Source organism: Musca vetustissima, unplaced genomic scaffold (assembly GCF_032173495.1).
Source record: "Musca vetustissima isolate MV318-11 ecotype Yass unplaced genomic scaffold, APGP_CSIRO_Mvet_v1 utg100199, whole genome shotgun sequence".
NCBI classification, from domain to species: Eukaryota; Metazoa; Arthropoda; class Insecta; order Diptera; family Muscidae; genus Musca; species Musca vetustissima.
Genome location: NW_026873699.1, coordinates 105,588 through 121,775, shown reverse-complemented (window position 1 = coordinate 121,775; position 16,188 = coordinate 105,588). Strand labels below are relative to the sequence as shown.

The window sequence follows — 16,188 nt, the reverse complement described above, 5'->3', positions numbered from 1 at the left end:
AGGAAACTTAGCACACATCATTCTAGGCCTAATTAATTACGCTATGCCAAATTTCGCGCTAATCGAAAGATATATAAGGACTTTGGTGTACGATTTAAATTAAATCGGACGAAGGGAGCTATATCTAAATCTGGGCCGTTTTTCATTAAACTTGGCAGACATCATTCTAGTCTCAATTCAGTGCGTTATGCCAAATTTCGTGCAAATCGAATGGTATATAGGGACTTTGGTGTACCTTTTACATTAAATCGGACGAAAATATATATGGGAGCTATATCTAAATCTGGACCGATATTTAGCAAACTTAACACACATCATTCTAGACCTAATTCATTACGCTGTGCCAAATTTCGTGAAAATCGAAAGGTATGTAAGGACTTTGGTGCACCTTTTGCATAAAATCGGAGGAAACTACATATGGGAGCTATATCTAAATATGGACCGATTTTCACGAAACTTGGCAGACATCATTCTACACCAAATTCAGTACGCTACGCCAAATTTCGTGCAAATCGAAAGATATATAGGGACTTTGGTGCACCATTTACATAAAACTGGACGAAACTATATATGGGAGCTATATCTAAATCTAAACCGATTTTCACGAAACTCAGCACACTTCATTCTATGCCCCATTCGGTACATTATGCCAAATTTCGTGCAAATCAAAAGATATACAGGGACTTTGGTGCACCATTTACATTAAATCGGACGAAACTTTATATGGGAGCTATATCTAGATCTGAACCGATCTAGGATATAGGTCCAATTAAGTACGTTGTGCCAAATTTTGCGCAAATCGAAAGATATATAGCAACATTAACATAAAATCGAACAAAACTAGATATGGGAGCTATATCTAAATCTGGGCCGATTTTCATAAAACTTGGCAGACATCACTCTAGGCCCAATTCAGTACTCTATGCCAAATTCCGTGCAAATCGAATGATATATAGGGACCTTGCTGCACTATTTACCTAAAATCGGACGAAAATATATATGGGAGCTATATCTAAATCTCGACCGATTTTCATGAAACTTGGCAGACATCACTCTAGGCCCAATTCAGTTCGTTATGCCAAATTTCGTGCAAATCGAAAGATATATATTGGTACTGTGGTGCACCATTCGGACGAAAAATACATATGGGAGCTATATCTAAATCTGAACCGATTTTCTTGAATTTCAATAGGGTTCTTCCTAGGGCCAAATAAATGAGCTGCGCCAAATTTCATCCAATTCGAATTATAAATGCGACCTGTACTTTGTTTTCAATTTAAGACCAACAGACGGACGGACATGCATAAACCGACATAGAAAGTGGTTCTATGCATATTCTCAAAAGGAACAATGGGTCTATCTCGTTTCCTATGGCCTGTTACAAACATATGCACAAAGACATAATACCCCCCTGTACTACAGTGCGGTGAAGCGTATAAAAATGAAATAAAAACCAGTGAGCGGAGCAGTATAGTCGGACGGGGCCGACCATATGATACCCTACACAACTTCCACAAAAATCTAACTTTCTGTGGTTCTATATTCTGAGCAAGGACATGGTCAACAAATATTACTAATATTCAGTATAGCCCTTCTAATTGCTTGTCGAGATTCCCTTCACCGTGGGATGTGGCCTACAGATCGACTCGAAAAAAATACAAACAACAAGTTTTCGGTCCATTTCATCCCAAAACTATTATCTGATCATCACCGAAAATTTTAGGCGTTTTCCTTGACCATAACTGGAACCTCATGGAACATTTCAAAGCGATCATCGCAATATTTCCGTCCACCAGTGTGGTAATGGGTTACTAAATAATATCTGAGTACGTAAGCACCTGTAAATATTTAAGTGTGACTCCTACATCCGAGCACACACAACAATATATTTGGTATCAATTTAAAGGCCAACCACTCCTCTTGGATATTCTGTCAACTTCTCTGGTCTACGTCCCTTAGGAGTAAATATATAGGCTTCAGAATACAAATTTTGTAATTTTTCACACAAAAGACAGGGTCTATTTGACCACCTAAATATTGGCCGATCTTTACCAAAACAGGCTTGCTTATTCTTTGACCCGATCACCTTCTTCATGTAAAATTTCGCGATGTTCGGGCCATAATTGCGGCCTCTGGAGAGACCAGAAAATCAGACAAAAAGTTTTTGGTCCATTTCATCCCCTAAATATTAACCGATCTTTACCAAAAACAATAGGGGTCTTCATTGGCCAGAACCCATCCTACGTGCAAAATTTCGTGAAGATTGGTCCATAATTGTGGCCTGTATCGTGTTTACAAAATATAACGGACAGACGGACGGACGAACACACATGTCTAGATCGACTCAGCTAGTCGAGATATGACGATCGGTATACTTAAAGGTCTAGGACCAATATTTCGCCGCGTTACAAACACTTGGGGCTGCACAAAGCCATAATACCCTGACAACATAGTTGTGTAGGGTATAAAAAATAGTAATTTGCACCTGCCGGGATTCGAACTTGTTCTCCAAAAATCTTATGTGCAGCCTGTATTACTAACGGTAAATATGTGCAGTCGTGGCCGAGCGGTTAAGGCGTCTGACTAGAAATCAGATTCCCTCTGGGAGCGTAGGTTCGAATCCTACCGACTGCGAGAAGGAAATATATTTTTTCTGTTAGAGTATGAAAATAGACCACGCTTTAATTATTAAAAAAAATATTTAAGAAACCATACCTTGTGGCTTCTTAAAAAAATACTTAAAAAAACACGCCTAGTGGCTTCTAGAACAAATATGTTTATAAGGCTTAGAAAAAAAATATTTTTATACGAAACCACACCTTGTGACCTCTTGAAAAATTATTTTTATACGAAACCACGCCTTGTGACCTCTTGAAAAATTATTTTTATACGAAACCACGCCTTGTGACCTCTTGAAAAAGTATTTTTATACGAAACCACGCCTTGTGACCTTGTGAAAAAGTATTTTTATACGAAATCCCGTCTTGTGACCTCTTAAAAATTAGGGATAGGCTTTAAAATTAGATTTAAAAAAAATTACGTTATAAAATTATCCACGCCTAGGAATAGACTTTAAAAATGACTTCTAAAAAATCCACGCCTAGGGATAGACTTTAAAAATAGTTTTTTTTTAAATCCACGCCTAGGGATAGACCTTAAACCTAGGGATAGACATTAAAAATAAATTTTAAAAAATCCACGCCTTGGGATAGACTTTGAAAATATATTTAAAAAATCCACGCCTAGGGATAGACTCCACGCCTTGTGTAGGTTCATAAAAAATTATTTTTTTTTTTAAAATCCACACCTGGACTCCACCCACGCCTTGTGTAGGTTAATAAAAAATATGTTTTTAAAAAAATCCACGCCTAGGGATAGACTCCACCCACGCCTTGTGTAGGTTCATAAAAAATATTTTTTTTTAAAAAATCCACGCCTAGGGATAGACTCCACCCACGCCTTGTGTAGGTTCATAAAAAATATTTTTTTTTAAAAAATCCACGCCTAGGGATAGACTCCATGCCTTGTGTAGGTTCATAAAAAATATTTTTTGTAAAAAAAATCCACCCCTAGGGATAGACTCCACGCCTTGTTTTGGTTCATAAAAAATATTTTTTTTTAAAAAATCCACGCCTAGGGATGACTCCACGCCTTGTGTAGGTTCATAAAAATATTTTTTAAACAAATCCACACCTAGGGATAGACTCCACGCCTTGTGTAGGTTCATAAAAAATATTTTTTTAAAAAAATCCACGCCTTGTGTAGGTTCATAAAGACTCCACACCTTGTGTAGGTTCATAATATATATATATATATATATATATATTTTTTAAATCCACGTCTTGTGTGGGTCCTTTAAAAATATATTTCCACTGTTCCCCAATGGACCCTTCATATATTGCAGCTTCCCTTAAAAGTGTAGCACATACTTCACATAATTTCTCATTAAAGGAAATATTTGATTAAATTTAAACAAATATTTATTTATTTTTTTTTAATAAAAAAACAATAATATATTTTTTAATATAATTTTTTTTTTATATATGATAAAAAAAACATTTCATATGCATTGCATTTAATTATAAAATGTGCAATTTTTTTAATATTTATTTTTTTCCGTGGAGGATTTGTTTTTCCCTGCCATTATGGTAACAACAACAACAGCAGCAGCAACTCAAAAAATTCATTAAATATTTCAACAACAAACAATCCACAACATGTAATATGGGAATGTAAATAATTTAAATTAAGTAGTCAATGAAAAAGTTATAACATATTGGGTGGAATGTGGTGACAGTGGTGAGGGGAAAAATAGCACACCGACAAATTTGAAATGCCTCATATTAAGAAAATTATTAAGGCTTTAGATTATGTTTTTTTGGACTAAGAATCATTGACGATTTTTTTCTCAACCTAATAATTGACATTGTTGGTCACCGTGTGCTATAATTTCGCCCCCTCATGTGTCTTGCATATTAAACCAAATATTAAAATCTCACCTATGGCCATCTGTCTACTGGGCTGTCCCTTTCTTGTTGTGGCCAACCACAGGATATGATGACATGATAATTATTGTTGTTGTTGTTGATTTTTTTTTTTTTTGTAATTTCCGCTACTGTTTGGTGTTTTTTGAAACATTTTTTATGGTGATAATTAAAAATTAAAAACCAATACAAAATAATGGAGGCTTTTAAAATAACATTTATTATTAATGTTGTCATATTGCAATGAAAAACACACACACACATACATAAATAATGACAAACACAAACATAAAAGCCAATACTTTTTAAAGGTTACTTAAAAATATTTTTTAGGGATCTATATGTTCGTCCGATATAATGTAAATGATGACCAAAGTCCCTATATATCTTTCGATTTGCACGAAATTTGACACAGCGTCATGAATTAGGTCTAGAATGATGTGTGTTAAGTTTCCTGAAAATCGGTTCAGATTTAGATATATTTTCATCCGATTTAATGTAAATGCTTAACCAAAGTCCCTATATATCTTTCGATTTGCACGTAATTTGGCACAGCGTTCTGAATTAGGTCTAGAATGATGTGTGTTAAGTTTCATGAAAATTCGTTCAGATTTAGATATAGCTCCCATATATATGTTCGTCCGATTTAAGGTAAATTGTGCGCCAAAGTCCCTAAATATATTTCGATATGCCCGAAATTTGGCATAGCGTTCTGAATTAGGTCTAGAATGATATGTGTTAAGTTTCCTGAAAATCGGGTCAGATTTAGATATACCTCCCATATATACTTTCGCCCGATTTAATGTAAATGGTCCACCAAAGTCCCTATATATCTTTAGATTTTCACTAAATTTGGCACAGCGTTCTGAAATAGGTTTGGAATGTTGTTTGTTAAGTTTCCTTAAAATCGGTTCAGATTTAGATATATCTCCCATATATATTTTTATCCGATTTAATGTAAATGGGCCACCAAAGTCTCTATATATCATTCGTTTTGCACGAATTTGGCACAGCGTAATGAACTAAGTCTAGAATAATGTGTGTTAAATTTCGTGAATATCAGTTCAGATTAAGATATAGTTCCCATATATATTTTCGACCGATTTAAGGTAAATTGCACGCCAAATTCCCTAAATATATTTCGATATGCGATTTGCACGAAATTTGGCACAGCGTAACGAATTAGGTCTAGAATGATGTGTGTTAAGTTTCGTGAAAATCGGTTCAGATTAAGTTTTAGCTCCCATATATATTTTCGTCCGATTTAATGTGAATAGTCCACCAAAGTCCCTATATATCATTCGATTTGCACGAAATTTGACACAGCGTCATGAATTAGGTCTAGAATGATGTGTGTTAAGTTTCCTGAAAATCGGTTCAGATTTAGATATAGCTCCCATATTAATTTTCGTCCGATTTAATGTAAATGATGCACCAAAGTCCCTATATATCATTCGATTTGCACGCAATTTGGCACAGCGTAATGAATTAGGTCCTGAAAATCGGTTAAGATTTCGATATGGATTTTTTGAAATAATTTCTCTTATTTTCCTGCTCTAACCTCTATTACTGAAAGTGAATCTAAAAGTGTTCCCAAGCTTGATTTTTTAGTTTTAATTTTGTCTTTCTTTCTTTCGATGTTCGCTTCTTTTCTGTTTCTCAAAGTGATTTATTATTTGTTGACAGCCCCCAAAGTTTAATAGCCCCTCGAATGCATTCCGAACGAACGAACGAATGAAGTGGACATTCACATGGCGAAAAAAATAACCTTGAAAAAAGTTTGAAATAAAAAAGTTCATTGTGCGTTCGAACCGCACTGCTGTCGGTGCAGTCGTTGCAGTTTCGTGCAGTCCAATAAGCACCTTCAACACCTCAAACAAGGCAAGGCACTGCACCGCAGAACTGTAAGAGAATTCCCTTGACGCGCGCATGCGTCCATTGCTCACTGCTCGCTGAGAATTGCATTAATTCTCGCCACGAGCAAAGCTAACGCGTATCGACTTCTAAAAGGCAATGTGATAGCTGCTAGCCAGCAAACCGGACCAGCTGGGACGTGACTTTAAAAAACAACACCACAAAAAAAAAAACAAAAATACAACAACAAAGATTGTCAACCCATCGACCAACTTTAACACCACTAATGTCGTCATTAATAGACCGAACCAGCGAACAAACATTGCCCGAACGCTTACGCATACAGGTCTCCGTGTTTTAAAAATCTCTGGAGCGCCTGTGTTCATGGGTTTTATGACGGTGTCTTTTTTGTCAATCGCTGAGATCCACTGCAGCATGCTAATGAGTCTTAATTTTGTGTCTACTTCTCTTCGAAATAATAAAAACAATCGGGAATAAAAAGGGGGGTTTTTTCCTCGGAACATTAAATTGCAATGATGCCAAACAAATCACGTACCGCAAATTTGTGTGACTTGTCGCCAAGGGGAACAGTGTTTGGGAGAAAAAAAAATCCCATGGTACAGAAAAAATACGACTGTCTTAGGTCCTTGAAAAAATATCCACGCCTGTCTAAGGTCCTTAAAAATATCCACCCCATGTCTTAGGTCCTTAAAAATATCCACGCCTGTTCTAGGTCCTTGAAAAAATATACACGCCTGTCTTAGGTCCTTAAAAATACCCACGCCTGTCTTAGGTCCCTAAAAACCTCCACGCCTGTCTTAGGTTCTTAAAAATATCTACGCCTCTTTTACTTACTTAGCTGGCTTGTTACAAAACGGTTTTTCCATAAGCCGATCTTAAAAAAGATTTCCAAAAGATTTGAGCTGGGGCATTCTCATTCGTCCGCACAATATGGCCTAGCCACCGTAGTCGCTGCAGCTCAATCCGCCTGACTATGTCGATGTCCGCGTAAAAATTGTAGAGCTCGTGGTTCATTTGACGCCGATATTCACCCTCGACGCAGATCCGCCCGTAGATCTTTCGGAGAATTTTTCTTTCAAACACCCCAAGAGCTGTCTCATCTGCTTGCGTAAGTACCCATGCTTCAGATCCACATAACAGCACGGGTAGTATGAGCGTCTTGTATAGTGTGAGTTTGGTCAGACGGGAGGTGGGCTTGCTTTTGAGTTGTTTGCTTAGACCAAAGTTGCATCGGTTGGCCACCATTTTCCGAATTTCAAAACTGATGTCTTCGTTTTGTTTATAGCGGTACTAAAATCTTTGACTACCTCGAAGCTGTAGCTCTCAAGTTCCACAGTTGGTCCGAATCTAGTGGTCTTCTGGCCGTTAACTGCCAGACCCACTTTGGCAGACTCCTGTTCAATTTGTTCAAAGGTGGCTGTTACCGCTCGCAATGTTCGACCCATTATATCGATGTCATCGGCGTAGGCGAGTAACATGTGTTGTTTGGTGTACAGAGTGTCACTTCTGTTCACTTTTGCCTCTCTTATGACCTTTTCCAGCAGGATGTTAAAGAAATCACACGACAAACTGTCACTTTGCCTGAATCCTCGTTTGGTATTGAAGTTCTCCGATAGGTCCTTTCCTACTTTAACTGATGACCTTGTGCCACTTAAAGTTATCCTGCATTGCCGTATTAATTTTTCAGGAATGCCAAACGCAGACATGGCTTTACACACCTCTGAACGGATAGGGCTGTCGAGTGCGGCTTTATAGTCGACGAATAGGTGGAATGTGTCGATGTGTTTTTCGTGGGTTTTTTCCAGGATTTGGCGCAGAGTAAAAACCTGGTCAATGGTGGATTTCCCAGGTCTGAAGTCGCATTGGTATGGTCCAATAATGTCATTGACCATTGGCTTCAGTCGTTCACACAGCACACTGTATAGCACTTTATATGCGATGGGAAGAAGACTAATTTCTCTATAGTTGGCGCATATCGTCTTGTCTCCTTTTTTGTGCACGGGACACAGGATGCTGAGGTTCCAATCATTGGGCATGAATTCTTCTAGCCAAATTGTACTAATCAGCTGGTGCATGCTCCTTACCAGCATCTGAAAACCAGTCTTCAATAGTTCGGCATCGGCACCTGCTGCTTTATTATTCTTCAGCCGATTGATTGCTATTCTATCTTCATCTTGGCTAGGTGGTATACACTCTATACCGTCATCAATTACTGGTTCAGGGGTATCCACTTCACTGCTACTATTCGATACCAGAAGATTTTCAAAATGCTCCTTCCAGGTCCTCAACACGCTGTCTGTATCTGTCACCAGATTTTTGGTGCCTGCACCAAAACCTTCGGTTTGGTGTTTTACCCGTTGGTAGAATTTTCGGACTTCATTGACTCCTGTACATCTCGATTAGCTCACGCTCACGTTTTCTTATTCTTTCTTCTTTTTTCTGAAAATACGTTTCTCCTCTCTCCTTTTCTCCCGATAGTTCTCCCTCGCATTACGTGTTGCTACTGTCCGCAGTGTTGCCCTACACGCTGCGTTTTTCATATCAGTAGCATTACGACAGTCAATAAACCTCATGCCGTTGTCTAATGTTTCTTCATGGAGGCTGAAATTTCCGACGATGGGCCAACGATATTTTCCCTTCCGATTTTTGCATTAAAATCTCCTAGCAGAATTTTAATGTCATGACCAGGGCAACGATCATATGCTGTTTCTAGGCGCTCGTAAAATATGTCTTCGGCCTTTTCATCTTTATCTTCGGTCGGATCATGGGCGCAAATAAGACTGATGTAGAAGAACTTCGTTTTTATACGGATTATTGCAATTCGCTCATCTACTGGAGTGAATCTGGAGACGAGGTCTTCTATTCTCCTGTTAACCACAAATCCGCAGCCAAATTCAGGTCTCGTTTCATGGTAGCTATAATACAGTGCGTGATCGTCTGATTTACTTACGCCAGTCCCTTTCCATCGCATTTCCTGTAGGGCAATAATATCGGCTTTGTACTTCTTGAGTACATCCGCCAAAGCGAACACTGCGCCTTTTCTGTACAACGTGCACACATTCCAAGTGCAGATTCGCAGATCGTGGTCCTTTATACGTTTTCGGAGGTCGTCAACATGAGGGGGGTTTTGGGTTTCTTTTTCTTTGCTTTTTCAAAGTAGGTTGGATTTTACGAAAGTGGGCAACTAACCCGACGCCTCAACCCATTTTTATATAGTTCTCATGGGTGAACTCGCGACACATATTAGCTCACTATTTCAACGGGTGATGAAAATAGCTACCCCAGGTGACACCGCAGGGAGGTCAGTGTCCACAATTGAGATGAAAGAGGGACCAAGATAAGCCTGGACTTCGCCATGTTAAAGTCAATCAGAGCCCTTGTTTGGTATCTATCACCCCCTATCCTCCCCTGTCTTAGGTCCTTAAAAATGTATATTTTTTTAAATCCACGCCTGTCTTGGGTCCTTAAAAATATTTTTTAAAAAATCCACGCGTTGTGGCTACTTCAAAAAATATTTTTTAAAAAATCCACGCCTTGTGGCTATTTCAAAAAATATTTCTTTAAAAATCCACCCCTTTTGGTTACATCAAAAAAATTTTTTTTAAATCCAGGTTGTGGCTACTTCAAAAAATATTTTTTAAAAAATCCACGCCTTGTGGTTACTTAAAAAAATATTTTTTTTTAAATCATCGCCTTGTGGTTACTTCAAAAAATATTTTTTAAAAAATCATTGCCTAGTGGTTACTTCAAAAAATATTTTTTAAATTTTCCCATCAATTTTTTTCCCTCACTCTCCCTCTCTTATCTCTTCGTTTTCATGGATCATTTAATTTTCTTTTCCCAGACTCCATTTGAATGGCAATCAAATATCCAATGGAATTTTTTGTTATCAGTTCTTGTTCTTCTTCTTCTTCTGAGGCGCTACCCTGGCTGCCTGGGGCAATAACAAACAAAAAATTGTAACCCCTTTCCTTGAGACTCGCCGTGTTCGGTCGTCATTCATTGCTGTTGTTATGGAAAAATACTTTTCTTCAATATTATGAGAATGTTCAACTTTGATGAATTACAACAAAAACAATAACAACAACAACAATTATGTGCAACAAGTTGTAGAGAAACAGAAAGAGGGCATATGCGACTCGTGGAGACCCTTACCACGAGATATTTTTGGGAGAAATATTTTAAAAAGGGGGTATTTAATATTTTGGAGTTCCGCATATAGGGTTATTAGGTGAGAAGTGACCTCCTATATATTTTGAGTTCCATTTTAAATCTATTTTATGTACCCGAAAATCCATATCTGAATCAACCTTTGGTTACACATCCATCGAAGAACCGAACATGCCGTTCTCATTCTTCCAATGGTGAGCGAGATATAGTTTTCTTTTGTTTTGGGTTTTACATTTCCGAAGGGTGACGATGGTGTTTGAATTTTTTTATATTGTATTGGAATGAAACATTTTGGACTTCGATAGTGAATGGTGGTGTTGTTGCTTGCTTCATGGCACCAAAGCTCGCCAGCTTTGCTTTCTTGCTTGCCTGCCTTGCCTGCTTATCATCGCCAGCGTCAACAATTGTGGGTCTGTGTGCTTGATTGGTTAAGGTCATTGTCTAGAAACGCTTCAATAAATTTTAAATAAATAAATAAATGATTTTATATTCTTGCGCAGCAGAGCGAAGGCAATCGGAATTGTAGTGGGTATGGTCAGGGAAAATGAGGGAAGAAAAATAAAAACGAAAGAATGAAATTACAGAGAAAGAAATCCGACATGGTGGGGTTCTCTACTGTAATAAAATAATTTTACATTTTTGAAAGAAAAACCAGTAAGGAAAGTAGTAACGTCGGACTGGGCCGACTATATGATACCCTTCACCACTTTGGGTATATTGTATATATGTATCCTAACAATTGTATGTCTATGTTCCCTCTTTCTCCAACCTATCCTAACTTTAATTTCATTCGAGCAGATTTAGAGCCTTGGAAAACGATTTATATCAAAATTGATACGCGCTATTCGGTACGCCGCGTTGTTAAAAATATTATCTATAAGTGGCACACGTGCAAATCGTAAGATGTATAGGGACTTTGGTACAATATTTACATAAAATCGGACGAAACTATATACGTGAGCTGCATTTAAATCTGAACCGATTTTCACGAAACTTAGCACACATCATTCCAGACCTAATTCATTACGCTGTACCAAATTTCGTGCAAATCGAAAGATATTAAGGGTCTTTGGTACACCATCTACGTTAATTCGGACGAAAATATATATGGGAGCTATATCTAAATCTGAACCGATTTTCACGAAACTTAGCACATATCATTCTAGACCTAATTCATTACGCTGTTTCAAATTTCGTGCAAATCGAAAGATATTAAGGGGATTTAGTAAACCATCTACCTTAAATCGGACGATAATATATATGGGAGCTATATCTAAATCTGAACCGATTTTCACGAAACTTAGCACACATCATTCTATACCTAATTCATTACGCTGTGCCAAATTTCGTGCAAATCGAATGATATTAGGGGACTTTGGTACACCATTTACCTTAAATCGGACTAAAATATATAAGGTAGCTATATCTAAATCTGAACCGATTTTTCCCAATTTCAATAGGGTTCGTCCTTGGGCCAAATAAGTGACTTGTGTCAAATTTCATCCAATTCGGATAATAAATACGACCTGCACTTTGTTTACAATTTAACATGGACAGACGGACGGACATGCATAAATCGACTCAGAAAGTGATTCTATGCATATTCTCAAAAGGAACCATGGGTCTATCTCGATTATTTTTGCCTGTTATAAACATATGCACAAAGACATAATATCCTGTACCACAGTGTGGTCAAGGGTATAATTAGACCAGGAAAAAATTGAACAAAAATTTGGAACTTGAGAAAATTTGATACGAAGGGGTTCTCTTCTTCAATTTGAATGTGTTCTCTACTTCGATACAAAGGGGAGAACTCCACTAAAATAGTTTTTAATTAAAAACAATTAGGCAAATTTAGGCCAAAAAATCTATAAAAAAAATCGGGGCCTTGAGAAAATAGGATTTTAAGTCGCTAATTTTTTATTTCATTTTTATTTTTAATTTTTTCCCTAAGGAAAGCAACAACAACAACTACAGCTGCATAATTTTTTTATTCCCTGTTAAAGTTTTATTATTTGCTTTTTTTATTTAGCAGTCAATGATCGATCAATCATGATGATGATGATCGTCATCATGACCATCATCATTATATGATCTCTGTATGTATCATAAATAATAATGAGAGTTGCAATGATCGTGATGATGATCATTGCATTGCATTTTAATTGTCAATTCATTGATCGTTCATTGACATTTCATTCGCTTTTGTGTTGCGATGTTTAGCTTTGGTCGTCCTCCTCCTCACCTCTTTAAGTGGTCAGTGTTTGTGGTCATTGGAATTTGTTGTTTACATTTTTAATGACACCCTAGGGATTAGACAATGCCATGAGAGGGAGGCTTGTACGCTCTAAAAAATTTATATGGAGAAGAATTTTCTGTAAAGTAACCTTAAACAATAACAGAATTTTCCAAAGAAAATTACATCGATAATTTTTTTAAGAATGGATGACTTGCAGTTTTTTCATAGGAGAAAAATTTCATCAAAAAAATCGATCGTCAACAAAATTTTCGATACATAATTTATTGAAAATGTTCGATAACTATATATTTGTTGAAAAAAATCGATAGCAATCGATAACTTTTGGTAATGCTGTTCGATAATAGTATATGTTTTGGAAAAAACATCTCGATAATTGTATAATCTTTCAAAAATCTTATCGATAATAAAATATTACATCGCAATTGTGGAAAATATGTTCGATAACAGTATGTCCTATAGAAATAGTGATCGAAAACTGCTCGATAATAATATTTCCTGTAAGAAAAGTGATCGATAACAACATTTACTATCGAAAAAAGACAGATCATTTAAGAACACATAGTCTATAAAATTTGTTGACGTAAAAATCACATCGATAACAACATTTGCGTCAGAAAAAGTAATTGATAATATAACAACATTTTCTATAGCATAACTAACCGATAACAATGTTTTTTTCTGTAAATATTTACATTCAATTCGAACGATAACAATATTATCAATATATAATTAATCGATAACATTTTTTTTTTTGTTTTTATCGATAAAAAATTTTCTTTGTCAACACATCTTTATAACCTCATTTATTGTGGAAAAAATGTTCGATAACAGTATGTCCTATACAAATAGTGATCGATTAATCCATTAACAATCGAAAAACTACTTAATAATAGTTCCTCTAAGAAAAGTGATCGATAACAACATTTATTATCGATAAACTGAACGATTGTTAAAAAAACATAGTCGATAAAAATGTTTCCCCAGTAAAAATCACATCGATAACAACATTTGCGTCAGAAAAAGTAATTGATAATATAACAACATTTTCTATAGCACTATAGAACTAATCGATAACAATATTTATCTGTAAAAAATCATACCGATAATAATCATATCGCAAAACTAATCGATAACAGTATTTTTAATGGAAAAATAATCGATAATAACATTTTTATATTGAATTCGATCGATAACAATATTATCAATATATAATTAATCGATAACATTTCTTGTTTTTATCTATAAATACATTTTCTATATTAAAACATATCGATAACGTAATTTATTGTCGAAAAAATGTTCGATAACAGTAAGCTCTATAGAAATAGTGATCGATAAACCCATTTACAACCCAAAAACTTTTCAATAATAATATTTCCTGTAAGAAAAGTGATCGTGAAAAGTGATAACAAAATTTAGAACATTTTCTATAGCATAACAATGTTTTTTTCTGTAAAAAATCATATCGATAATAACACTTGCTACGAATAAGTGGATCGATAACGCCATTAGCGTTAGAAAATGTGATCGATAATAACGTTTTCTATAAGAAAATTGATCGATTATAACAGTGTTAATGTAAAGTGGATATTCATACATTGAAAATGTGATCGATAATAACAATTTCCATACAAAATATATCGAAAACAGTATTTTTTGAAAGAAATACATATCGGTAACTTCATTTAGTATTGCAAAATTATTCGATAACAATATTTCCTATAGAAATACTGATCGATAACAACATTTATTGTCGACAACAACATTATCTATGAATATTATCAATCGATAACCACATTTTCTATGGAATAGCAGATGGATAACATCATTTTGTATAAAAGAGTACATCGATAACAAAATCGATCATAAAAAAGTAAACGCTAACGAAATTTTCTACAGCAAATTCCATCGATAACAAAATTTTTAATAGTAAAATTAAGCAATCACATTCCCAGTTGAAGAGTTGATCGATAACAATAGTATCTATAGACAAGTTCATCGACAACCATTTTTAATACTGAAAAAGTTATCGATAACAAAATTTTCTGCAAAATTCTTGATCGATAACACTGTTATCTGTTAAAAATTACCTTTCCGATAACAATATATACATTAAAAAAGTGATCGAAAACAACATTATCTAAAGCCCTAAAATAACCATATATTCAAAACTAAATCGATAATAACTTATACTTGAAAAAAAAAAAACTTCTACAGAAAAATATTTTATGTGGAAAATTTTATCGATAACCATCATTTTTGTGAACAATATGACAATAAAGACATTTAATTTGCAAATCGATAATAACATTTCCTATCGAACATATGATCGATAACAACTATGGTTGGGAAATTTTGGTATAACAACATTCTCTTCATAAAGTTCGATCGCTTACAACATTTTTTATAGAAAATGTCCTTCATATTTATATTTTCTAATGAAATGGTTATCGATAACAAAACTTTCTTTAAGAAAATGTGGTCGATAACAACAGAAGCATTAGAAAAATTGATCGATAACAACATTTGTGAATATTTTCTATTAAAAACTGAATCGATAATAACATTTTCTAACGAAAATATGATCGATATATACATTGTCTGCATAAATTTTGACCGATAACAACATATTCTTTTGAAAAGTCGATCGATAACAGCAAATCTTTAAATAAGTTATTCGATAACAAAATTTTCTGTAAGACAATATAATCGATAACAAAATGTTCTACAGAAGATTTGATCGATTCCAATATTTTTTGATATATAATATGATCGATATCCAAATTTCCTATTAAAATTCTAATCGATAACATCATTTTCTAAAGAAGAAAACTCATTCGATATCATCATTTCACATTATTGAAACCCTTTTTCCCATACATTTTTCGTCCACATTTGTGTCATCTTTTTCATCCTATTTTTAGTTTATTCAATTTGGCTGCTTGTTGTTCTTACAACCTCAAACATCTCGTCTCCCATCTATCCTCCTCACCCCTCTCCCCTAATCATATTCCAATTCCTATTTATTCAGAGTCCTATTTTTACGTGTTTAATGAAGAAATGATGATGGCCCCAAACGATGAGACATTGACGTGTGCTGTCTGTCTGTCTTCGTTTTGGTTCCTTTGTTGAGGTGGGTTCAGGTAGCTGCTCCGAACAAACAAATATGGTAATGGTCGTCACCACTCCTCTCCATTCCATTCAACACTCAAATCCATTGTTTACACAAGCAATTGTTGTCATTAACGGCTGGCTGTCTTCCTAAAGAACTTAGGTGGGTTGCCTGGATAGGAGGATGGTTGATCGGTTGGTTGGTTGGCTGGCTGGCTGGATGCAAGCTTGCAAAGTCATTGCGTATGGCAATGACAAACTAAAGGAATTCAATTTTTTTGTGGTCAT

The 16,188-nt window shown here is 35.4% G+C and overlaps 1 non-coding gene across 1 annotated transcript; it reads left to right on the top strand.

Annotated features, from left to right (window-relative positions):
- Positions 1-2,552: 2,552 nt before the first annotated feature.
- On the top strand, positions 2,553-2,634 carry Trnas-aga (transfer RNA serine (anticodon AGA)). The gene has a single exon. It is a non-coding gene; the product is annotated as a tRNA-Ser (tRNA).
- The last annotated feature ends 13,554 nt before the right edge of the window (positions 2,635-16,188 follow it).